The 25,710-nt window shown below is 40.4% G+C and overlaps 1 protein-coding gene across 2 annotated transcripts in view; it reads left to right on the top strand.

Annotated features, from left to right (window-relative positions):
• The first annotated feature begins 201 nt into the window (after positions 1–201).
• IMMP2L (inner mitochondrial membrane peptidase subunit 2) overlaps positions 202–25,710 on the top strand; it is a 901,323-nt gene continuing 875,814 nt past the window's right edge. For both annotated transcript variants that reach the window (XM_060108457.1, XM_060108458.1), the window contains exons 1-2: positions 202–257; positions 788–859. The gene's annotated coding sequence lies outside the window, so the exon portion shown is untranslated. The remainder of the gene's footprint in view (positions 258–787; positions 860–25,710) is intronic.

Below are 25,710 nucleotides of genomic sequence, written 5' to 3'. Positions count from 1 at the left end.
CTCCCTCAGCCGTTAGTACAGCGCTGAGCTCAGGGCAAGTGCTCAATAAATTGCCTGCTAAGCGAGGGTTGTTTTTGATCCGTTTGAGATCCAGGCCGGGTTTTCGGCCTAACCCGCGCAGGCGTTCGGAAGTGCAGCTTTACCGCTGGGGGCGGAGCTTCGCGGAGCTCCCGCGCTCCGGGGGCGGGGGCGGAGCTTGCCGCCGGCGGAGGGCGGAACCCACGCGGGGACTTCTCTTGGGCAGAGCTGCGCCGCGGGTGCGGAGGGCGGGGGTTTGGGGGTAGGTAGGGGGCTGTGAGGTTGGCTGGGGTGGGCAGGCGGGGTGCCGCTGCCGACCCTTGGTGGCCCCCAGGGCTTGGGCCCCTTACCCCGGAGTTAGCCCCAGAGGGGACGAGCATTGCTGGGAGGCGGAGGGCTGCTTGGCCGTGAGTCCTGCGGTGATTGCGAGCATGTGTGCGTGCGCGTGTTTATCTGAGGCCCCGTGGGGCGGCCAACCCCGGACCCCTCCTCCTTCCACCAACGCGGGTCGGAAACCGGAGCCCAGAGACCGGGACGCCAGGCCCGGAGCCGACCCGCGCCTCCCCGCTGGCCAGGCTACCCCAGGTCGCGCCCTCTCTTCGTGCCCCCCACCTGAGGGGACAACTCCGGCCCAAGTCCTGGCCGAGAGGGAGCGCTGTGGAGACGCGCTGCCTTCTGTCTAGACACGTTGGGCGAGTGGTGGGAGTTGTGAGGCTTGAACGTCAGGGTTTTAAAACACGTGTTTGTCTCTGTCATTTTTACTTTTAAGGTTTTGGCCAAATTGGGAGAGGGCACAAAGTAACCACTTACCCCTTCTCACCGAGGAGGAACGGGAGAAAGGGTAAGTAAGGAATGGTTAGGGGTGGAAGGAGCTAGCACTTTATCCTGAAAGAGAGCGAGCCAGAGAGAGAAGGACTAGATCCAGAACTGCCCTTGGATCTTGGGGCCAAATTGTACGTTTTCAGCAGGAACCTAAGGCCCACCTTCAAGGGTCACAGGCTCCAAGTCGAAGAGGTTTTTTTTTCCAGGTGTTTCGGAGTCCGTAAGTTGGCTGGGACTTTGACAGTTGGCATAGGTCCCTTTTAGTCACTTGACCTGGCAGAAAACTGTCATTACCCTTTACCTCTCGGTAGTTGTCTGTCTTGTAGTTGTCCTGTAGTTGTCTGTCTCAGGCCCCCATCTCTTAGCTAACTTGGAATAATCTCTGAGACTGAAATTAAAGCATCATGGCTCTCCTTGATAATGAACAGGAACCCCTCCAAGGATCTTTTTTTTAAAAATAAATTTATTTATTTATTTATTTTTGGCTGCGTTGGGTCTTTGCTGCTGCGCATGGGCTTTCTTTAGTTGCGGCGAGCGGGGGTTACTCTTTGTTGCGGTGCGCAGGCTTCTCATTGCGGTGGCTCCTCTTGTTGCAGAGCTCGGGCTCTAGGTACACGGGCTTCAGTAGTTGTGGCTCGGAGGCTCAGTAATTTTGGCTTGAGGGCTTGAGTGCAGGCTCAGTAGTTGTGGCGTGCGGGCTTAGTTGATCCGCGGCATGTGGCATCTTCGCGGACCAGGGCTCAAACCCGTGCCCCTTGCATTGGCAGGTGGATGCTTAACCACTGCGACACCAGGGAAGTCCCCCCCCAAGGATCTTTACATTTTAAAAGGGGACTCCTGTAAAAATCCTTTAGGACTCCAAAGCATAAAGTTAATAACAGTGTTACACGTGTTGAAGTTCTTTTGGGATCTTCTCTTAAGCTCATAGAGAAAGGTATTTTGGGAGGGAGAAATGACCAGACTGGGCCTTTTCTTCTTGACTTTCACTTTGATACCTCCTCACCAGCATTCTGTTCACTTCTGAAACGTTGCCAAACAGCATATTGAAGTCTTTGAAGGTTTGCTGTGATTTTTCAGTGTGGGCTCTTTTAACGGTTCTTCTCTGGAACTTTTCCATGATCCCTCTTCCCCTAGTATTAGTGAAATGAGACACAACTGCTCTCAGAAGTTTGGAAACACCTTATGCATCCTCTGTGTCCCATATAAAGAAATGTTTTGAATTAGTTAAAATTCAGGTAAGCCACAGGCAAGGATTTTGTAAATCACATTCTTGGATACTTACACAGGAAAACTAGAATTGCCCTCCATGGCATCTTGACATTGGCTGCCTGTGTCCCGAACCTTTCTTATTTGTGTGTGCTCAACTGGCAGATGGCCACATAACTTACTTTCTGAAAAAAACAGGAAATAGTTGTTTATTGGTGATAGGTTCATTTATTGATTCAGTAGATATTTTTTTTTTTACCAGAGTGCTGAGCACTTTGATGTAAGGTGGTGAGAATGAGGGGACTGTTGGAGATAGCCATTTGGGGGCAGGCCTTTTACCGGTTTTCTGTGGTTTTTCTGAATAGTTAAGTGTTAATGTAGAAGACCTTCACTGTACTGCTGATAGTGGTAGCAGTGGTGTGGGAGAACAGTGTTATTTCCTGCCTTACTGATACTTTCAGAAATGAACTTTCAGGGATGACTGACCATGGTGATTTGTGTCCTGTAGTAAAGTTATAGTCATTTTCCAGTGTAATAAATGTCTTGAACCAGCATTATAATTAGATGAGGATAATTTTTTGAATTGTTCCAGAAAAATGACCTAAGATTAGAAAGCATGGGCAATGTTAAGGATGATGCACTTAGGAAAATAAATGCTAAAGTAGGCTGTGCACTTGTGTGGGTTTCTTTACATTTAACCTCACTTTGTTTTGTTTCTTTTAATTTTTAAATTTATTTTTAAATTTAATTTTTATTGGAGTATAGTTGATTTAAAATGTGTTAATTTTTGCTGTACAGCAAAGTGAATCAGTTATACATATACATATATCCACTTTTTTTTTAGATTCTTTTCCCATATAGGTCATTACAGAGTGTTGAGAAGAGTTCCCTGTGCTATACAGTAGGTCCTTATTAGTTATCTGTTTTATATATAGTAGTGTGTATATGTCAATCCCAATTTTTTTTGGACCGTGCCGAGTAGCTTGCGGGGGTCTTAGTTTGCTGACCAGGGATTGAACCCCCAAGCCCCCGGCAGTGGAAGTGCAGAGTCCTAACCACTGAACTGCCAGGGAATTCCCATAACCTCTTTTTTTTTTTTTTTTTTAAATTGAAGTGAAACAAGTTGTCTTTTTTTGGTTACAAAAGTTATATAAGGTAAAAAAAAGTTACTTAAAATTAAATCTTGCAAGGTTATAAGAGGTAGAATGTGAGTCTCATCTGAAATCAGTCTCAGACGACCACTGCTGGGTAAAAATGGTAGGTTTCTGCCTTTTACCTCCATATTCTTGGCTATTTACCACTGCTCTTTGTTCCACTCCAAATCCTGTGTGGAAGTAGCATGGCTTTTATAGTCTTTCAGACATGGATGTGAATCCTGGCTCTTACTATATTAGCTCTGCGACTGTAGGCCAGTTAAAACTTCTTTGCCCCTAACTTCTCATCTATCAAGATAGAACAATGAGTATATTAAAAAGAAAATGTAAAAACAGTGCCTGGCACACAGATACTATTAACTTCCCTCCCTGTTTCTCTATCGGGTCACCCACTTTCTTTTGATCTGGCTTGTGATTGTGGAAAGCAGTCTAGTACTTGCTTTCCTAAAGGTGCTAAGCTTCCTGGGTATTTGCATTTTCACAGGTGATCACCTGTTCTATCTGATCCTAGAATTTCTGGGACAAGGACTGACACCTGATTCCTTCTATCAGCTCATTCCATAGCAGAAAGAGTGTCAGCTTGAAAAGTGAAGGGGAAGGGTTTCCATAATGTGTTTAAAAAGCTCTGACACTGTTCCCACAGTGAGAAAGACATACTACCACATTTAGCTGAGTATTTAAAGTTAGGATTTTTATTTCAGAAATGTCTTTGGTTTATAAGAATTACAATAAAAATTCTGATGCTTCATGTCCAAACTGTCATGATTTTGCCAAGTCGTGGGTTTAATATACAGCTAAGCTGTGTATTTAGTGTAGCTAATACTGCTCTGGAAGCCAAGAAAGACAAGTCCACAGACATGTGATTTCACACCAGACATCTGGTTTCACTTTGCTAAAGACTACATTTTTGTCAGTAGATTACAGGCATATCAGCTGTACTGCTGTAGTTTGTGGCATTTCTATCATAAGCTGTGGTCTGTAGGATTTAGTATGATGTTTTATTCAAATGACAGCACACTGTAAATGAGCACCTGGTCAGATAAGCATATTTTCCACAGGTGTCTTCTAGTGTCATGGTTCTTACAAGTTAACAAGGTGAAATAGTTTCTATCCTTGGTGATTTTTTGTGGAAGAAAATATTCTTAAGGAAAAGCCTCACTTAAGAACTCCTTGTATTCAAGACCACTTTTGTTTGTCATGTTGAACAAATAAAATAACAAATAGCATTTAGATTTCCAGGCTAGGACCCCAAAGCTTTGCTAACTCATTGTGTGCCTTTGTGTATTAGTGATACTATAGACTGTAACCAACACTTATAATAGTGTTTTAGAGAATAATGTATTCTGAGTTGCAACCTAGAATGGCTGGACCACATCTCTCCATTTTGAGGTGGTCAGGGGTGTAGAAATACTCTGGAGAAATATTCCTGGGTTCTTGGGCCAGCTCTGTCATTGCTGTGTGACCTTGGACACAAATTTCCCATCTGTAAAATGGGGTACTAATTATAAATGATTACTGTGAGATTTAGGGAGTGTTTTTTTTTTTTTTTTTTTTTGGCCGCACCTCAGAAATGCGGGATCTTAGTTCCCTGACCAGGGATAGAACCCACACCCCCTGCTGTGGAAGCATGGAGTCTTAACCACTGGACTGCAGGGAAGTCCCAGTGAGTGTTCTTAAAGTAGCACAATGTCTGGTACAAAATAGGTTCTCAGTAAATAGCAGTTTCATTTTCTTTCCTCTAGGTCCTGGCCACGAGAACAAAGACTTCCCATCTCTTATATCCCAGGCTTGTGGCTCCAGCTGAAGGGAATTACCCACTGAAGCTGGGACTTGGTAGTGGGACTGGGAAAGGGGTATGGAGAATCGTGACAAAAGGGAGGAGTGGTGAACTGAGAGAGGAAGGTGCCAGTGTTTTGCTCAGTCCATGGACTCAGGTTGATGAATTACTTGACTCAGAGAAAGAACCACCTTTGTCTCTGACCTTTCTGCTAATCTTTTGTCAGCTGCTCCCTTGGAGACTCTTAGCTCCTTATTGCCTGCTTAGTCCAATGACAGATTTTCTCTTTGTCACCTTTGTACTATGTTAATAACCATATGTTTCTATTTTTTTTAATGGGTGGGACTTAATAATAGATGTCTGTACTTCTTTAAGATCTAGATTTTTTTTCTATACTTAAAGTCCAGTTGATCTTTTTTCCTTTCATTGGCCTACAGTTCATACATTAATTCCTTTTTAAAATTTTCTGTATGCTGTGTGCATTGAACTAGTGCTGAGGATAGAAAGTTGAAAAGTCACTTTCCTTGACCAAGGAGCTTACAGTCTATAGGACAGAGGACATCTTGACCAACAGTTCAAATATTGTGTGCTATTTGCTCTAATGGAGATACCTACACATGCAAAACAAGCCTAGCAGAAGCTCTTGATCCCTGACAGGAATGCCAGAGAAGGGCTTTAGCCGTGGTTGTGTTTGAGCCGAGTCTTGACAGCTGAGTAGGATTGGGCAGGGTGACAAGCAGCACAGAGCATTTCCAGGTGGAGCTAATAACATGAATAGTCGTGTGGTATTATGAGAGCATAGTGTGTTCTGGGAACTGTAGGCAGGTCATTATATTAGAGTGTGAAGGGCAAAGTAAGGAGTGAGAGGAGATGAAAGTAGAAAGCTAATTCAGGGTGCATTTCCCATCCCATGTGTTGTAGTGAGCCACTGAAGAAATGTGAATGGCCTGAAAGATCACCCTGAAAGCAGTGTGCTGGGTAGATTGGGGTACAGTGGGGGTGAGGATGGGGTAAGATTGGGAGCTGGAGTGGACAGTGCAGTTAGCGTGGATGATAGGAGGTTGAGAGCACAGACAAAGGCAGAAGTAGTAGGGGTGCTCAGAAGTGAGAATGTTTAGGAGAATATCTAGCAGGAGGGAGAACTGGCTGGTCTTTGCAACTGTTTGAATGTAAAGGGAATGGGAGAGAGGCTGACTAGAATGCCTGCCAGGTTTCTGGGTAGTGGGAGGGAAAAGAGAAGAGGAAGCAGTTCTGAGGGGGAAGGTGATAGTTCAGATTTGGACACGTTGTGTTTAACGTGCTGGTGGGGCATGTCATTGGTGAGTTGGAGACATCTAGGGGGCAGTTGATACGGTCTTGGAGCATCACAAGAGCTGGGGAGGCTGGAGATACAGATTTCTGAGTGCTTGCCACATGGCGAGTGGTTGAAGGCACGGGTAAGGATAAAAGTTCTCAGAGGAACTGCATAGAAAGAGAAGAGAAAAAGGCTGAAAGTAAGTCCTAGAGGATATTGACATTTTAGGGACAAACCAAGAAAAAGATGTAAGGATGCTGAAGGAGAGTGACCAGAGAGGCTGGGAGAAAAGAGAAAGCAAAACTTTTCAGGTTCAGGGCAGAGTGAACTGCCCTGGGTGAAGGGGTAAACAGGAGGGGAGGGAGTGAGGCTAGAGTAGATAGGCCTGGGTTCTTCCTCAGAGCTTCTGGCTTCATTGGTCCTCAGTTCAGAATTTTAAAAGCTCTGTCGAAAATCCGAAAATACGGTTGCCTGTAATCAGTGTTCTTTGTCACACCTTGTGAATAAAAATCAAGTTGTCCCTTTGTTTGCCTAATCTCCCTTAAAAAAAAATTCATACCTGATCTTACCTTCGGGTATCTCATTTTACCCCATTTATCCTCTTCTTTCTTGGCCTAGGGTTCCACTGCTGTCTTGCTCTCAACATGTCTGGCCTTTTTGCATACATTATTCTCTAACCTAATCCAGTTGTGGGGGGAGGGGGAGTCCCCTTTCTTTTATGAGAAGTTGAAAAATTTCAGAAGAGTGTCTACTAGGAGGCCAAGGGGGAAATAACCATACCAAACATAGAAAAAAAAAACAAAAACCATACAATTCAGCAAATACTTTTTAATATCTACTGTCTATCTTCAAGGCTCTGGATACAAAGATATATAAGATGGGAAGGATGAATAATATAGGGACCCTACCGTTAAGGAGCCCTCAGGCCAGTAAGAGAAATGGATGTGTAAATAAATGCCTTGTGCAGTATGTGCTATTTAGAGGTAGAGTTCAGGGTAAGATGGATGCCGAAAAATGGGCTTCTTTATTTTGTGTGATCCTGAAGGCTTCATGGAGGAGGTGATGCTTGAGTTAAAGCTTGCAGTGGAGTTAAGGTATGGGGTGATGGGGTTCAGGGAGAGGAATCAGGGGAATAAAATATTCCTTGGTGGCTCCATGAAAGCAGCAGAATGGGTTTGAGTTTCCCATCTCTTCTTCCTTCTTGTTCTGCTTTGTTTATTGCAAGGTATCTTTGTCTTAGGGGATAAGGATGTTTTAGCTAACATGTAGGGTTATCCACAGTTTCTCCCTTTGTGGCATAAACTTTCTGTGAATTTATCACCACTGGATTATTATATATTAGATGGCTAAAACAGACCAAAGCAATTAAATCAGAATTTCTGGGGGATGATGTCCAGGTATGGGTAATTTTCACAGTGCCCTAGGCATTCAGAGTAGAGAACCACTGGCTAAAACATGGTACAGAAGAAAAGTGTCAGGTTTGGAGCTAAAAAATTGTAGGTTGAATTCTTGCAATTTCTTTTAATAACAGTGTGTCCTTAGTTAAGTTACATTTACATGCAGATGTGATTGTAACAGTGAAATGTTCCATTGACTTTCTCTAGGAGTAGACAGTCTAAGAGCCAGCCACCTTGTCCTGCAAGATAGTAACCATTTTATGGATTGGGACTTAAGATTTCACCATCATGAGCGTTTTGATAATATATTTTACTATGTTTGTGTAATGCTAAAAGTTGAAGACTTAAAGCAAAAAAGCAAATCCTTAAAGAAACAATGAGCAGTGGAACTTTTCTTAGTGTGACATATTAATTCTGTTTAAAATTACACAAATGTTTATTGTGATTAAGATTGTAAAGTGTATAAATATCCTCAATGTCAATAATGTAATTGTTTAGTATTAACATGCTATAAATATGTTAGGTTTTTATTTTCAAAATCTGTACACTTAAAAAAACCCCAGAATTCTTTCAGAAGATAGTAAAAACCCCAAAAAGTACCATGAACAGTCACAAATTCAATTATATTGCAGGTCTCATCATGTCTGTTAAGTATGCGGGGACATGTGCTGTATCTCTGTGCTGTGGAAAGCCTGGTGTGTTAGTGCCTGTCGTGTAATCATATAGAAATGATCATTCTTACGGTATTATAACTATTTTACTTGAGAAGTGGTGTCATTTAATGACAAGGAAACTCAATCTAAAGCCTAGAGACTGGGTTCCCGTCGTGGTTTTTTTTTTTTTTTTTTTTTTGTGGTACGCGGGCCTGTCACTGTTGTGGCCTCTCCCGTTGCGGAGCACAGGCTCCGGACGCGCAGACTCAGCGGCCATGACTCACGGGCCCAGCCGCTCCGCGGCATGTGGGATCTTCCCGGACCGGGGCACGAACCTGTGTCCCCTGCATTGGCAGACGGACTCTCAACCACTGCGCCACCAGGGAAGCCCCCGACGTGGTTTAAGTGCTCACTCCTATGTGGTAGTAGGTAAGTTAGCTTCTCTGAGCCTTTTATGTAAAATCTGGATGCGTTCGTTCTCTGTTGCTTTGTACGAAAACTTAGTGGCTGAAAACAACAGTGATCGTTTATTATCTCATGGTTGCTATGGGTCTGCAATTCAGGTGGTTCTGGCTCAGGGTCTCTTGAGGTTGTCAGCAGATACCAGGTGGAGGTGCAGGTAGTGGAAGGTGTGCCTGGGGCTAAAAGATTCACTTCCATAGTGGCTGGCAAGTCGGTGCTGGCAAGTTGGTTCCTCTCCACGAGCTGTCCTCACTCAGGCTTCCCCAGAGTGCCATACCAAGAGACCAAGTTCTCTTCAGTGTCCCCCAGCACCTTTACCCTAGCACCGGGTACTTTGTTGGTGCTTACTTGGTATTTGCTGAACTGAGTTGGATTGCTGGTGAAACTCCAGCCTTTGTGCCTCCCCTGAAACTTTAGATACAGAAGGTTGATTTTTGCTCAGGTGGTGGTGGTGGTGATGGTGGTGACTCCTGCCAGAACCATTCTTAAGCCTGTCTTACGGATCCCTGTTTTGCCACCGGAGTCCTTAGCCTCTCCCAAATGATTCAGGTGTTTTGGTCTGCCAGTGCTTAGCCTGGCCTCCTCGTTGATGAACAGAGCAAACAAGCACCCCCCCACCCCACTGCAGTCATTCCGTGTGACTGTTTCAAGATCTCAGTGAACTCCTGCTCAGTTTGGTAACTCATAGCGTGTTTCTGACGTCTGAGATTAAGAATACCTAGAAGATAAAAATGTACATCTTTCTTCCATGTAATATATCATAAAAATTAAAATTTTGCAATTTTATCCAAAAGTTTATTCTGAGAGCCAGGTCTTTGTAATGGCACTTTGACACACACACTTTTATATATCTTTCTGTTGAAAAATGTTTATAGCATTTATGGTCAACTTTTGAAAAATCATCTTGTGGCTGGAGAACACATTGTAAACACATTATCAAGGTCTAGTTTTGGAATCATGTTCAGCAAAGACATTTTTTTTTTTTTTTTTTTTTTTTTTTTTTGCGGTATGCGGGCCTCTCACTGTTGCGGCCTCCCCCGTTGCGGAGCACAGGCTCCGGACGCGCAGGCTCCGGACGCGCAGGCTCAGCGGCCATGGCTCACGGGCCCAGCCGCTCCGCGGCATATGGGATCCTCCCAGACCGGGGCACGAACCCGTATCCCCTGCATCGGCAGGCGGACTCTCAACCACTTGCGCCACCAGGGAGGCCCTAGCAAAGACATTTTTTAAAGAAGGGAAATGCTTGTAATATCATGTTTTGTATTTTAGGACAATTTAATTTCATATGATTTTCACATTATGTAGACCAGTAAGTTCAGAGCATCTCAGGATTGTTTTCTGTGCTCTCTTGTGGATTTTTCTGCAGATTTCCCTCTTTCGGAATTCTTTACCTTCTTAGCCACTACCTGCCTTCTCCATCTGTTGTCTATACTTAATTTTCTCCGTGTCTTTGGACTTAGTCTACCAATGTCATGTTAGATGCTGAGCAGGCTACGAGGGGCAGAGCAGGATTGGGAGGAGCGGTGGGTGTGTGAGGCAGAATGTCTCTGAAGGTTAGGGTTGATGGCCAAGGGTGTTCTTTCCTAAACAGGTGAAAGTGGACCTCTGAAGCAATGATTGAACAGATTAGAGCTGCCACAGATAATTTACCTTAATTTTTAAAATATACTTTATTTTTTGGAGTAGTTTTAGGTTTACAGCAAGATTAAGTAGAAGGTACAGAGATTTCCCACATGCTCTCCACCCCTACACATGCAGAGCCTCTCCCATTGTCAACATTACTTCCCAGAATGGTACATTTATTACAATTGATAAGCCTACATTGACACATCATTATGCCTAATACTCATAGTTTACATTAGGGTTCACTCTTTTTTTTAATAATTTAAATTTATTTATTTATTTATTTATTACATTTTTGGCTGTGTTGGGTCTTCGTTTCTGTGCGAGGGCTTTCTCTAGTTGTGGCAAGTGGGGGCCACTCTTCATCACGGTGTGCGGGCCTCTCACTATCGCGGCCTCTCTTGTTGTGGAGCACAGGCTCCAGACGCGCAGACTCAGTAGTTGTGGCTCATGGGCCTAGTTGTTCCGCGGCATGTGGGATCCTCCCAGACCAGGGCTCGAACCCGTGTCCCCTGTATTAGCAGGCAGATTCTCAACCACTGTGCCACCAGGGAAGCCCTTAGGGTTCACTCTTGGTGTGTACGTTCTATGGGTTTGGACAAATGTGTAATGTCATGGATTCACCATTATAGTATAACACAGAGTAGTTTCACTGCCCTAGAGATCCATTGTGTTCTACCCATTCATCCCTCTTTCCTAACCCTTGGCTACCACAGATCTTTTTACTGTCTGCATAGTTTTGCCTTTTCCAGAATATCAGGTACTTGGAACACACACACACACACACACACACACACACACACACACGTATGCCTGAATTTTTAGTTTGCCTGTGGTAGCAGATTATTTACTAAGTATTTTGGTATTTTTCCAAGAACTTATTTGTTTAATAGTTACTTTAATAAGAGTTTTATTAGTGTCAGATTAAGATACTAAATAACTATTATTTGGTTTGTTAAATATTAACAATTTATTGTTGTTATTATCTAAGAGTAGTTTGAAGCACTTTATAAACGAATTAGCTTGTGTTTTTAATGGGTATGTTTTACGGGTAAGAGAAGTACTATAATCTGAACAAATGGGTTATGAAAACACATTAGAAGATTAATAGTTTGAGGCATATCTGGTGTATATGGCTGCATGATGTTAATACTCTAAACATTTTATTAAAACATTTATTTTGAAATTAAAAATAGGCATTAAATGTAAATTTCTAGACATTAAAGTGATGATGTATAGTGACAAAAATATGGAATGGGGTTATGAAGACTTTTTATTCAAGTGCTAGCTCTACTGTCAGCTATGTGAACATGAACTTTTGATCTCTGAATTTCATTTTCCTTTTGGGAAAATGGAGATTAAAATGTACTTCATTGGTTAATTTTGAGGACTGTGTATTTAAGCTGTTTATTTGAAACCTATGTAAATTTTAACTCATTACAAAGAAATGTGAAAAATTATTTGGTTAATGAGTCGTACTTGGTTACTGTCTCCAACTTAAATTTTTTTTTCATTTTTTTTTAGTTTTGTAGAAGAGTCCTCAAGGGAAATAATGATTTGGGGTTAAGAAGGTAGTACTGCTGAAAAGATGCTTATTTAGCTGTGCCTGGGGCCGGGGGTGGTGGTGGGGAACTGCATTTTTTTAATCTGAATTTGTCTTACTGATTAAGCCTGCTTGTGTCTTCTTATGAAAGGTGTACATTTTGGGATATTCTGCTTGCGTGCTTGGCTCCTAATCATATTTATTACCTAGCTGTCAGCTTGAAATGTTAGTCCTCCTTCCAAAAGCATGAATTATAGTGTCACATTCTGTATAGAGTCAGAGACACATTATTTCCTGTTTATGGTGAGAAAAACCTGGGTTCTAAATCTCTTATGACCAGCGTCTGTGTGGTTGAAGCCACTAAGGCAGGGTAGAGTTTGGTAGAAAGATCCTGGGGGGAAAGCATAAAAATAGTCCTGTGAAGTTGAAATCCTGAGGCAGTTGGTGTATTGAATATAATCGTAGTTTTCAATCAAAATGTCCTTCTCTTTTATAATACTTAGACCTGTGGTCAGTGACATTCTAATGAATTAAAATTATAGAAAACTTTACACTGCTGAGTTTGAGAATGCTCCAGAGAGCTTAATTAGTACAAGACAAAACTGTAATAGTCATTTCCTGTCAGGACAGTTGACATCTTTATTATATTGTAATCTCAACTTTTTGTGTCTCTACTGATGTACAGTATTTTAAGAGGATTAATCTGACAAGTGTATAGGATCAGTTGGAAGGTAGAGGGAGTAATGAAAAGTAGACCAGTTGGGAAGCTGTAATTTACTTACAAGGTAGTGAGGATTTTCACTATGATAATTGTGGGAATAGAAAGTAAGAAATGCTCAGAAACCGTAAAAGAGAAGAATAGTAAAACTTGACTATATAAAATTCTGCACTGCCAAAAACAAATTAAAAAAAAACTATATCAAAAAGCAAAGGCAGGGGCTTCCCTGGTGGCGCAGTGGTTGGGAGTCCGCCTGCCAATGCAGCGGATACGGGTTCCTGCCCCGGTCCGGGAGGATCCCACGTGCCGCGGAGTGGCTGGGCCCGTGAGCCATGGCCACTGAGCCTGCGCGTCCGGAGCCTGTGCTCCGCAACGGGAGAGGCCACAACAGTGACAGGCCCACGTACCGCAAAAAAAAAAAAAAAACAAAAAACAAAAGCAGGGCTTCCCTGATAGCGCAGTGGTTGAGAGTCTGCCTGCTAATGCAGGGGACACGGGTTTGAGCCCTGGTCTGGGAAGGTCCCACATGCCGCAGAGCAACTAGACCCGTGAGCCACAACTACTGAGCCTGTGCATCTGGAGCCTGTGCTCCGCAACGGGAGAGGCCGCAACAGTGAGAGGCCCGCACACCGTGATGAAGAGCGGCCCCTGCTTGCCGCAACTAGAGAAAGCCCTCACACAGAAACGAACACCCAACACAGCCACAAATAAATAAATAAATAAATAAATAAATAAGTCAATCAAAGGCAAACTAGGATGATTTGCAATTCATATCATAGGAAAAGGGCTAATTTCATAAATATATTAATTCATATAATTGGAAAATTCATACCGTAGGAAAAGGGCTAATTCATAAATATATTGAAAATACCAACAACTCAGTGGGAAAAAGACTAACAATCAGAAAAATGGACAAAGATATGAAAGGCAGTTCATAAAAGAGAAATGCAAAATAAAACTTCAGTGAATACTCATTTTTTAACCTATCAAATTGGTAAAGAAACAAATTTTGAACACATGAGGTGTTACTGAGGGTATGGGGAAATAGGCAATGTCATTATTGCTAATGGATGTAGGAATTTTTGTAGTTTTCATTGAGACCAATTTAGAAATAGTTATCAAAACTTAAAATACACATATCGTTTGATCCCCCTACCAGAATTTAACCCACAAATATTTTACTTGTGTGAAATAATGTATATTTAAGGATATTCTGTGTGAAATAATGTATATTTAAGGATATTCTTGGCAGCAATTGGAAACAAGTGCTCATCCTTAGGGGACTGGCTAAATAAATTATGGTACATGTAGTGAAATATTTAGTAGTTAAAAAGAATAAAGCAATTTATATACACCGAAATGGAATAATTATTAAGTCAAAAAGGCAAGGTACAGAACAGTGGGTATTAGTAGGTTATTATTTTGGAGGAGACTAAATTAAGATACGTATTTTCTTGTATATGCACAGAGTATCTCTGGAGGGAATTATAAGAAAATGAAAAATGCCTCTGGGGGTTGAAACTTGGTGGCTGGGTAACAGGGATGGGAAGGGGTTTCATTTTCCACTGTATACCCCTTTTTGGATATCCTGAATTTTGTATTATACCCCCCGACCCCCTCCAAAAAGAAAACCTAAAAAAGGAAGAAACATCTTCAACTCAAAATATATTTCTGTAATACTTATAGCCAACTCTGAAAAATTAGGGAATAGAAAAGTGAATTAAAAAAGAGCTCTGGGGCTTCCCTGGTGGCGCAGTGGTTGAGAGTCTGCCTGCCAATGCAGGGGACACGGGTTCGCGCCCCGTTCTGGGAAGATCCCACATGCCGTGGAGCGGCTAGGCCCGTGAGCCATGGCCACTGAGCCTGCGCGTCCGGAGCCTGTGCTCTGCAACGGGAGAGGTCACAACAGTGAGAGGCCTGCGTACTGCAAAAAAAAAAAAAAAAAGAGCTCTGGTTCATATATCTGATGAGGGGTTAATATCCAGAGTACATAAAAATTCTTACAACACAACAACAAGCACAAACAGTCCAATTAAAAATTGAGCAAAGGACCTGAAGAAACATTTCTTCAAAGAAGATATGTAAATGGCTGATAAGCACATGAGAAGCTCAAAATCACTAATCATTAGGGAAATGCACACTTATTAGGATAGCTATTATTAAAAAACACAGAAATTAACAAGTGTTGGTGAGGATGTGGAGAACTGGAAAAACCTGTGCACTCTTAATGAGAATGTAAAATGCTGCAGGTGCTTTGGAAGGCAGTTCCTCAAAAAAATGAAAATAATGTTTGCATATGATCCAACAATTCCACTTCTGGGTATATGCCCTAAAGAATTTAAAATAAAGCAAGATCTCGAAGACCCATGTTCATAGCAGCACTATCCATAATAGCCAGAAGGTGGGAGCAACCCAAGTGTCCATGGTGGATGAATGGATAAACAAAATGTGGTATATGCACACAATGGAATTTTATTCAGTCTTAAAGAGGCAGGAAATTCTGACACATGCTGCAGATGGATGAACCTTGAGGACATTATGGTAACCAAAATAAGTCAGTCATGAGAAGACAAATACTATATGATTCCATTTATATGAGGTACCTAGAATAGTCAAATTTATAGACACAGGAAGTAGAAAGTTGGGTGCCACGGGCTGGGGATAGGAGGGAATAGGAGGAGGTGTTGCTTACTGGGTAAAGAGTTTCAGTTTTGCAAGATGAAGAGTTGTGGAGCTTGGTTACAGAACAATGTGAATATACTTATCACTTGAACTGTATGTTTAAAAATGGTTAAGACAGTAATTTTATACCATGTGTACTTTACCACAATTTAAAAAAAGATAATATAACTCCACCCCCCCACCCCCCAGAACCCTGTGGTATGGAGGTAGGGAAGATGAATATGTAAATAAATGGCTGTGATTCAGAATATAATCTGTGTCTAAAATGGGTATAAACAAAGCTCTGGTGTGGCACAGAATGAGATGTAGCTAAGGGAGGTTGCCTACGACTTCGCACAATAGGAGGTGATATCTTGAGCTGGTGTTAGAATGCAGTACTTACGCGGTAGAGAGGCTGGAAAGAAATTCTAGGCTGAAGGAGTAGCACAAGTAAAGGCAAAAAACAGGGAAGGTGAAGGATACTATCATAGAACAGAACAAGATGATACTGGAAAAGAATCAGGATAGATTCTCAATGTCTTTGAATGGTGGGTCACAGAATTTGGACTTTTTCGATATCTAGTCATGAAAGATTTTGAATTGAGTAGTATCATGGTCTACATTTGAGAAAGGCATATTTTTAGAAAGGATAGAGTCATATGGGAGGTAAGGAGATTACTTAGGAGCCTGCTGAGATTCTGTGGACTCCTTAAATGTAGCCATTTTGCAGGATTGTGCCTTTGCTTTACCACAGTGGCCATGAATCCCTCTCTTGTCAGACAAAATGGGACAAATTCTGTGGTTGACTCTGGGAAATGAAGATGTGGTCAAAAGAGGTTCCATGGAGTTTGTAGGAAGCCTCTGTGGGCAGAGCTGACCAACCAGGCATAGCTGTTTTCTTCTTGGTTTTCTGTTAATGTTGTAAAATATGTTGTCCCTTTGCTCTGAGAGTATGAGAGAGAGAGAAGGAGAGGGAGGGAGGGAGGGAGGGAGGGAGAGAACCAGAGCACCTGAATTCTAGGTTGAGACTTCTTTGTTGGTGGTGGTGTGTCTTATTCTGTCTCTCTCACAGAGTAAGAGAGGTGGTTGGGGTTTTGTCTTTTTCCTACCTGAGTTTGTCTCACTCTTTTCTTGTTTGGGGGTGTAAACCACTCTCAGGCCTACTTAATCCTCTTGCTGTTTTGTTTCTTGCCAAGGTGATTCCGCCTATTTCATTCTTAGTGTTGCCGGTTACATTCCTTTCCCAGTAAAAAGCCAACGTGTATGATTTTTACATAAGTGGCATATAAACCTTCCCTCCCCAGCTGCTCTTCTCCCATCTCGTTTTGCTTCTCTGTTAAAGTATAGCTTGAGTCCTATTTGCCCTCTACCCAGAGGCCATCTTCTTAAAGTTTTCTTCCAGCCAATGGAGCAGAATATGTTTAGTACACAAAAAGCTAAAGACATTATATTTCAAAGTTTTTCCTTAAGTAAGTCTGTGTACAATATAAATTCATTGAGCCTTATTGATTTTCTCTGTGACAGGTGAGGTATCTAATTTAGTTGCTTGGTTGATGTTTCACTGTTTTGTCTCTTCATGCTGTAACCTTCTTTCACTCTTTGCATTAAAGAAATATGAACTGAATTCCTAGAGTTGATAAAAACTGTATTCAATTTTAAAGATAGAATTTGTCCTTTAGCCAGATATTAGATTGCTCAGTTTGTTTCCTTGAACTCTTTTTCTTCCTAATTCTCAGGTGTTAAAGGCAATGGGATATACACATCTACACTGTTTAGTAAATGGGAATGGGATGGATTCTGAATTCATTTTTCTTGCTAATTTTTCTCTGCTGCTAGGAGAGGTGCAGCTGATTTTCTGATCAGCTTCTACTGAAAATACTTAATCAAAGTAGTCAAAAGGGAAAGAGAGGTTCTCAAGGATTGCTACTTGATTATGAAATAAAAAAATTATGAATGGCGATTTATCTGAAGTGTGATTCTCTCTTAGGGAAATTTTGCCAACCTATTAGCATTGATTTGCATATCTTTACTTTTAACAAATGTATGATTGGATCTGAAGATGGAAGACTACATTTGCTCTCACTCAAAATTTAATTTTATGATAATATCGACTACCTAATTATTATCTTTGCTTAAAGTATCTTTGACTGAGGAGTCTGGTTGGTTTGAAAATGTGCTGTTGAGACCAGTGCCTTGGGGATTAATCAAGTGTGGTCTTATTGGCTCGCAGAGAGGGCCCATCTTGGCCTTTTGCCCGATACATAGTTTTGTTCTCAAGCAAACTAATATGGGTAAACTGGGGGAGAATTAGTCATATAACTAGGCCCTACCAGTTGCAGGAGGTGACTGGGGTAGGGTGACAGTGGTTTCATCAGTTTTGTATTTGAAAAGCAGAGTACCCTTATAGGTTATGAATGTTTAAAATATATATAATGTACCTACTACAGAAAAAGTGGTAGTTTAAAATTAATTGCAGTTTTTGTTTTAAAAATGTGGTTGATTTTTAAGTACTTTGTTCTGTATTTGCTTTTATATTTGCTTCAAATATTACACATGAAGATTATGCTTTAAACACTGTAAAATGTTTTTCTAGTATTAACTAAATGATTGTGGGGAATGTTACACTTTGAAGGTCACGTTGATTTTGCAGCATTTCCAATTTTACATTTTACACATACCTTTGAATTGATTTAGCTTCTAGTTGAATGTTTTAAAGATCCGGGTAATAAATACGGAAGGGAAATTGCAGAAGGGTACAATGCTTTGGAATGCACGTATCTTCCACCTTTCTTTTGTTTCGGCAGTGAAATGTCAAATTCTAACAGGCAACTCAAAGGGCTGAAAGGACAGCAGGACAATAAGGGTTTTCAATACTTGCTAAGTCCAAAGACAACTCTAATTATATTTTTCTGTTAATTGATATGATATATAGATTTGTACTTTTCTTCCTTTTGTATCCTTTCCCAATTTGAAAATTTATTAGAAATGAATGAGACTTAAGCATTTACCTTTTATATAGTGGATTGAACTAATTGTGTATGCAGACACTTCATATAAATTGCATCTCAATGCTATAATGGCAGTTATGGAATCAATAACTCATCCTGCTCTGTGTTTACCGGGAGTGGTGAATATTTACTGGGAGTGGTGACTAACTGGGAGGCAGTGGAGAATAGTGCCTAAGTGTGTAGGCCACTGGCCAGAAAATCTAGACTCAGCTCTGCTGCTTAATATCTGTGTGACCTTAGGAAGATTACTCAAATACGCTGAGCCTAAGTTTACATCTGTATTTAGGGATTAAAATAGAGTTAGTGTAGGGATTATTTGATGTAATTAAAATAACAGAAATGTTTATTGTAATATCATTGATATAGTGATATACTATTTTAGACAATACAAAATGAATTTTCTTCACTAGACTAAAATTTTTATTTCATTGGTTTCACAAAATTGTTTTTTTACAGTTTTTCTTTCTTTCCAGTTAATGCTTCTTTCAGAGTTTATAGATTTGATAATAATTTGTGGAAGAGTACTTTTGGCTGATTTTGTATGAGTGGCCAATCACTCTGTCTTTGTTAAAAATGAAGCAAAACCTCATTGTTCTGTTAGTCAAAAATTTTTATGCAACTGTTTAATATTGGTACTAGGGTTAACACCCAAGATGTAGCAAAATGTTGGTCTAATTTTGGCCAAGGAAAAATAACATTTAAATATTTCCTGGAGGATTCAGTTACCTACATCTCACTTCTAAAACTGACCTTTTCATCTGTGATTTTATCATGGCTGTTTTTGCTAGACAAGAAGAAGTGAAATTGCCACCTTCCTTTTTAATTAATTGGATAACAAGTTACTTGGCTAGGGAAAGGTCTTTGTGTGATATGCCTAGTCTTTTTGCAGAACAAAACTACATTAGGTTCTGAAAAACTTCTTCATTATTCAAAACTGATAGATATTAATTTAAATTGCTTTGAATTTCTGTATGGCTCATATATTCTTATCTAGCTCATATGTTCCCCCAAATCTATGAAAATTGTTACTGGATTTTCTTTCTAAGCCATTTACTGTAACAACCATTGTGACATTCCCTAATATCATTTGATGTTGATTAGACAATAAAAATAAGTTTCTTACAAAATTGGAAAGGTCAGGGAATTATTCTCAGGGCCACTGAGCTGTTGATTAAGTTGAATATAACCTATTTCATGACCAACATGAAACTAGTTTAATTTTATTTATTATTACTGGTACTTCTTTGTAAATAGGGTCGTACTTGTCTTTGCTGCTAAAAGCAGGAGTATATTAGAAATTTCCCCAAGTGCGTGTGTTGTCCTGTACTATCCAATTAGCCACGCGATGTGTATTTGTTAAATGAGCACAGATATGAAGTAAAGATCAGATGAGATATTTAAGTGTCATCATTAGAAGCGAACATACTTTCATGAGTATGTTAACCTTGCAGCAGAAGTCAGAAAGGTCTTGGAGCACAGATGCAACAATGATGACGATGGGTGGTATCACGAAAGACAGGTAATTTTAGTACTGGGAGAAACGGGCCATTCCATGGATTTCAGATATGGAAGGAAAAGGCTTGAAGTTAGTCTCATAGAATCATAGATAGTTAGAGCAAAGAACCTTAGAGGCAGTCTACTCCAGTAGATGAAATGAATTGCCCAGTCCTTGGCATAACTAAGACTTGAATCCAAGTTTTCTGATTTCTAATTTGGTACCTAGCATGGGAAGAGGAGGAAAGGTTTAGCTCTAGGAGAGGATGGGTGCTTTGTTCTTTGGGGGTGACACATGCATGGAGGTACTTTCAGATGGATTGGGTGGCTCTCAAAACAGACTGCTCTGGCCATCCACTTTTTCCCTTACGCTCCTGACTGTCATTTAAAGGAATGGAGTGTCTGACACAGCCATACCAAGCTGTCTTTCTGTCAACATTGTAAGTGGGTATTAATATAAACCATATCTAAAATGAAACAAGCAGTCAAAAAGTATTTATTTAGCACCTGCAAATGCTCAGTAAAATTCTCATATCTTTAGGGTGTATTGGGAGGAATGAGACATGGTGCTTACCCTTTGGTGGTTTACAATCTAGTTGGAGAGAGTGGACCTTCTACAAAAAGTTAACTGACAATACTGGCTGGCAAATGTGGGTGTGGCCAGTACATGCCAGAGGAGTTTGGGGGTGAAAGATGGCTCTGTAGGTCGGAGTACTCATGTAAGTTTTCCTGGAAGAGGTGAAAATTAGGTTGGTTGTTCTGTTAAATTAAACAAGGAGGCCATTAGACTGAGGTAGCTCTAATGCCATGGGGTGACCTACTTAAGCCGAAATCTAAGCCTGTAGATGCCTCAAGGTTACAAAGTTGAAACCTAAGGACCACCAATCACCAACGGCCAACTAGGCTTTTACCTATAGCCAATCAATTATTTCCTTTCTTTGCTTCCTCCTTTTCCCTGAACTCCTCTTGGTGGAGCACTTCTAACCACTTCCAGTTTGGCACTGCCCTATTTGAATTGATATTTGCTCAGATAAATGCTTAACATTTTAATATGCCTCAATTTATCTTTTAACCCTTCTCAGCTCAGTAGATCTTATGAATAATTATATGTGTTCACCTCTAAAGTTTTCGGATTCACCCAACTTACTGTTACAGAGCTGGGACTTGATTGCAGGTGTTTATCAGGTGTTTTCCAGTGAGTACCATTCCACAATCCCTATGCTGGTGTGCATAGGACAGCAGAAGGTTTCTGTCTGAGAGAATCCCATTTCTCCTTCTCATCCATGAGAGTGTTCATCAGCAGATCAAATTCTCCCCACTGGTCTTCTGAATGTTGCATGATGGAGGACCCCCTGGTTTCAGTTACCTTGTTCCCCTTTTGTTTCTTGGTAAAATAGCTAAAGTTGCTAGTTAAATGTGAGTTTGGTGGGGTTTTCCATTTAAGACAGTCTTTTTCCTAAGACAATATTAAAACAAGATGAGATATTTGTTGATAGTACATGAAAACATAGCAGCAGCTGGCATTTACAGTGGGCTTTTCTGTTTTTCAATTAGATTATTTTGGTGTTCTGTGTTATGAATCGTTAGCTTGAAGATTGGTACATAAATTATGCCATTAAGCATTATAAGATAAATTAATTTAGAAACAGCTGCATCAGAGAATAAATATACTTCTCAAAACTCATGTTGTTTTCTCTCTACCTGGATATTTCTGTATTCAAATGGTATTTCTCATTTTAGAAATAAACCAGCCAATAAACCTGACAGAGATGAATATAAGAAATAAACAAGAAATATGAAAGACATTAAGGACTTGAATTATAGAGTGTGAGCCTCAATCCACCACTGACTCTTTAAGGTGGTGATTTTTAACCTTTTTCTTTTCTTCTTATTTTAATGTAGTGAACTCTTCTTCAAGGAAAATCTTTTTTGGAATTCTATTATAAAAAGCAACAGATAAAAGCAGAGTGGCTCTGATTGAAGCAGGGAGTTGGGGCTCAAAGCTCTGCTCACTTAGTGCCTGCTCCTTTTGGCCCCAAAGCCTCTAGGGAGTCCTCAGGACACCATGGAGCATGGATTGAAAAACACTGCTTTTAAAGGAAAAACAAGCTAAGTACTTTCTAAAAGTAAGCTGTTAATTGAAAAGAAAATTCATAATGCCTTGTAGTTGAATGGGTTGTGAAGTTATTTGATCCTTGTTACCCATCTTTACTGCCTTTAGACATGAGTGCTGTGCTATGATTTATTGAAGAAAAAAAGCACCAGAAAAAAACCCAAAAAAACCTCTTGAAGTTACACACACACACACACAAATTTTTTTTTAGAAAACCACTTTCTCCGTAAATATCTTCAACTACCAAGTAGAACTATCAGGTGAGAGATGGGGATAATCAGATAAACATATGCACATGCTCACATGTGTGCACACACACACACAGTTTGTTGCGTGTGATTGGGTAATGCCTTTTTCTCAACCCATGCATCCCCCACATCCATCATATTCTGAATCTAATGTTTAGATAGTTTACATGGACAGGAAATTTTGAGGTTAGCTTACCAAAATCGTTAATTAAAGAATTACTTTTAGTAATGTTATTGGAAATGTTTTGTTAATTTCATTAATAACACTGTATTGAATATTGAACACTTCAGTGCAAAGCACTGAGGTATGGCAGTGAACAAGAGTCCCTGCCCTCACAGAACTCACAGCCAGTTGGAGGTGAGGAAGGGAAAATCAGGTGTGATAAATACTACACTAGGGGGTGCATAGGCTTTTGTGAGAACACATAGGAGGGGCATCTAACTCAGCTTTGAAGAGTCAGGGTGGACTTCCGGTGGAGTAACATCCAAGCAGACCTGAAAGATGCATAAGAGGTAGCCAAGACAAGAAAGGTAAGGAGAGTGATGAAGACAAAAGGGAGAACATGTATAAGAGCCCAGAGACAAGTAAAAGCATGACACAATCTAGAAATTGTGTGTTGCTGGGTTTGGTTAGAGAGTGACGTGCTAACGAAAGAGTAGAAGTAATGAAACTAGGGACCTAATCATAATTAGCTGTGTATGCTAAATGTAAAGAGCTTGATATTGTGCTATAGGAAGTGGAAAGTTATTGAAGGATTTCAAGCCAGAGAAGTTATGACTTGTATTTTTTCAGGAGAGGGCCCTTTGGTTAACTACCATGTTGACCTTGGGGCAGCTGTTTGGATGATGGAGTCATTCTCTGAGAGTAGATGGGCCGAATATAGAATACTGTGTAGTTTGTCTTTCCATAACATCCCCAATTGCGTCTGTCTCTTATGAAATCCATCTTTATTTTATTTTTATGGCCCTCACAAGGCTAGAGTAATTCAAAAGAACAATGGTTAACGTTCAGTATCTATATAGATGCACAGATATGTCTTCACTCTTTCAGTATAGAAACTGGTATGATGCCCAGCACACAACAGGTACTCAATAAATGTTTATTGACATAAAAGGAGTAAATACTGAAGGAAGAGATGCCAACTCAGTTCTCTTTTGTGGTAATCATCACTCTGGTGCCCTGCCCTGGCCTCATGTTCTTTAGGTTTAGATAATTTTAACATCAGCTGTTTCTTAAACCTGCAAAGGTCCAATCATTGTATACTACTGGTACTAATAATAATTACTAAAACTGTACCTTTTAAATAGTTCAGATTCACAAAATCTCCAATTCACTTGACAGTTGGATGTGCTGATATAGTAATCAAAGAGCAGTGGAAAACTTTATTTAGTCAGGTCAACAATTATACTTTGGAAATTATGTAGAAGGATACTATGAATTGAAAAAAATTTCCCTGCCAGGAAACTGCATTTCTAAACGTATGTCTGAGAATGAGCACAAAGGAAAACACTATTTTGCATTTTATTAAACAACAGTTTATAGAATACTTTAATGGTATTAATTACTTATATGAAATTAAATTAGCATTACCCAGTTTACTTTTTGAGGCTAAATACTCAGTTCTTTTAATATTGCCCAATTTCAGAAGATAAGCAGATCCACAGGTATTTTTCAGTGGTTTATAATCATTACTGACCTTATTTATTTAGATGGTCACATTTTTTCATATTTAACCCGTAGGAACACCTTCAAGCAGGCCCCTGTGTCCTTTTGATGTGCTTCCATTGTTTTTCTGAGCACTTCACGTAACAAGATGTTCCAGGCTCATTCTATACCTCGCTTGCCCAGCCCTGGAATCAACCCTTTCTTGAAGAGCCCTGGTTTCCTATTGTGAGGAATGGAATTAGAACCTAAGATCCAGGTACTAGATATAGTCGTTGCTACCGGCGTATCTTTGCTCTTATGTCTCCAGACGGTTCTTCCTTGGCTCCCTGCTGTGTATTTATTTATTTATTTATTTATTTATTTTGCAGTAAGCGGGCCTCTCACTGTTGTGGCCTCTCCCGTTGCGGAGCACAGGCTCCGGACGCGCAGGCTCAACGGCCATGGCTCACGGGCCCAGCCACTCCGCAGCACGTGGGATCTTCCCAGACCGGGGCACGAACCCGTGTCCCCTGCATTGGCAGGCAGACTCTCAACCACTGCGCCACCAGGGAAGCCCCCTGCTGTGTATTTATATCTCCCTTTTTCCATAGAGAGCACCCTGGCTCCCAGCTAACAGGGTTTCCCATTTGCTCAATGCTACAATGTATCTAAAATAGTTTCAGACCTGCTTTCCTCATTGTTTGCATTTCTCCTCCACTTACCTAAATTGAGTATATATAATTAAATACGATGTTCAAAAATTAATGGGATTAAAAGAGCGTGGGAGGAAACTTTTTGAGGTGTCTGGTATGTTTATGGAATATATTGTGGTGATGGTTCCATGAGTGTATACTTATCTCCAAACTCATCAAGTTGGATACATTAAATATGTGCAGCATTTGGTTATGTCAGTCATACCTTAATAAAATAGTTAAAAAAAAAAAAGGCAGGTGAATTGCCATGGTGGACAATACAGGGTCAGTTTGAATTGCCCGCCTCCAGAATTTTTTTATATGAGAAAGAAATAAATCTCTTTCCTGTTTGTGCCACTTAAAAAAAAAGTTAATTTGATTAATCCCTCCTTCATCTACCACAATTGATGCCTGTTTAATTCTCTGTCTTGCTTAGATTTTAAGTGTCTAGTGGGGGCAAGGACCATTTCTCTTTTCTCTCTCTCTCCTTCCTTCCCTCTGTGTGTGTGTGTATGTATGTATTTATATATATATATATATATATATATATATATATATATATATAAATATATATAAATTTGTGGTGTAAGTCAAGATTATTGCGATTGTTTTGTCCTGTGTTTCACATCTTTCATTAGAAACTATTGCTGAAGCAAAATAAAGTTTAATGTTTCTTTTTGTTTTCCTTTTTTACTTATGGAATGTTTCTCTACCTCTTTGCGTTTTTCTCAGAACAACAGAGGCATTTCTCTCTTTCTGCCATGTTTGCATTTCTGAAAAACCTTTAATTCTGCAAAATCATGTGCTAAAAGTGATAGGGCTTCTAGAGGAAATAGGGTGAGGAACAGATGGTTTGAAATCAGTAGAATTTTGTAAACAAACCCGGCACCAAAAAATGACAATTGTAATAAAAACAACAACGTGGTTATATCTCAACTGGCATTTATACCCAGCATCACAGTCAGTCCTTGGCCTTAAATCCTGGTTTTCCTCCTTTGAATTGTTGGTCCTTAAAGTCACCCACTTCTAACAGAGACCAATTTCATCAAAGTTAAAAATCTGATCCAGGGTGTTGACTTACTTTTATTTTAAACACAAGGGGAAATCTTTTGCATTTCTTCATCTGCACTCTCAGCTTCCTTGGATAGTTTACCATAGGGGAGAGTCTTGAAGACAGGAAAT

The sequence above is a fragment of the Mesoplodon densirostris genome, chromosome 9 (genome assembly GCF_025265405.1).
Source record: "Mesoplodon densirostris isolate mMesDen1 chromosome 9, mMesDen1 primary haplotype, whole genome shotgun sequence".
Taxonomy (NCBI): domain Eukaryota; kingdom Metazoa; phylum Chordata; class Mammalia; order Artiodactyla; family Ziphiidae; genus Mesoplodon; species Mesoplodon densirostris.
The sequence above is the reverse complement of the archived record's forward strand: the minus strand, read 5'-3'. Positions and strand labels throughout refer to the sequence as shown.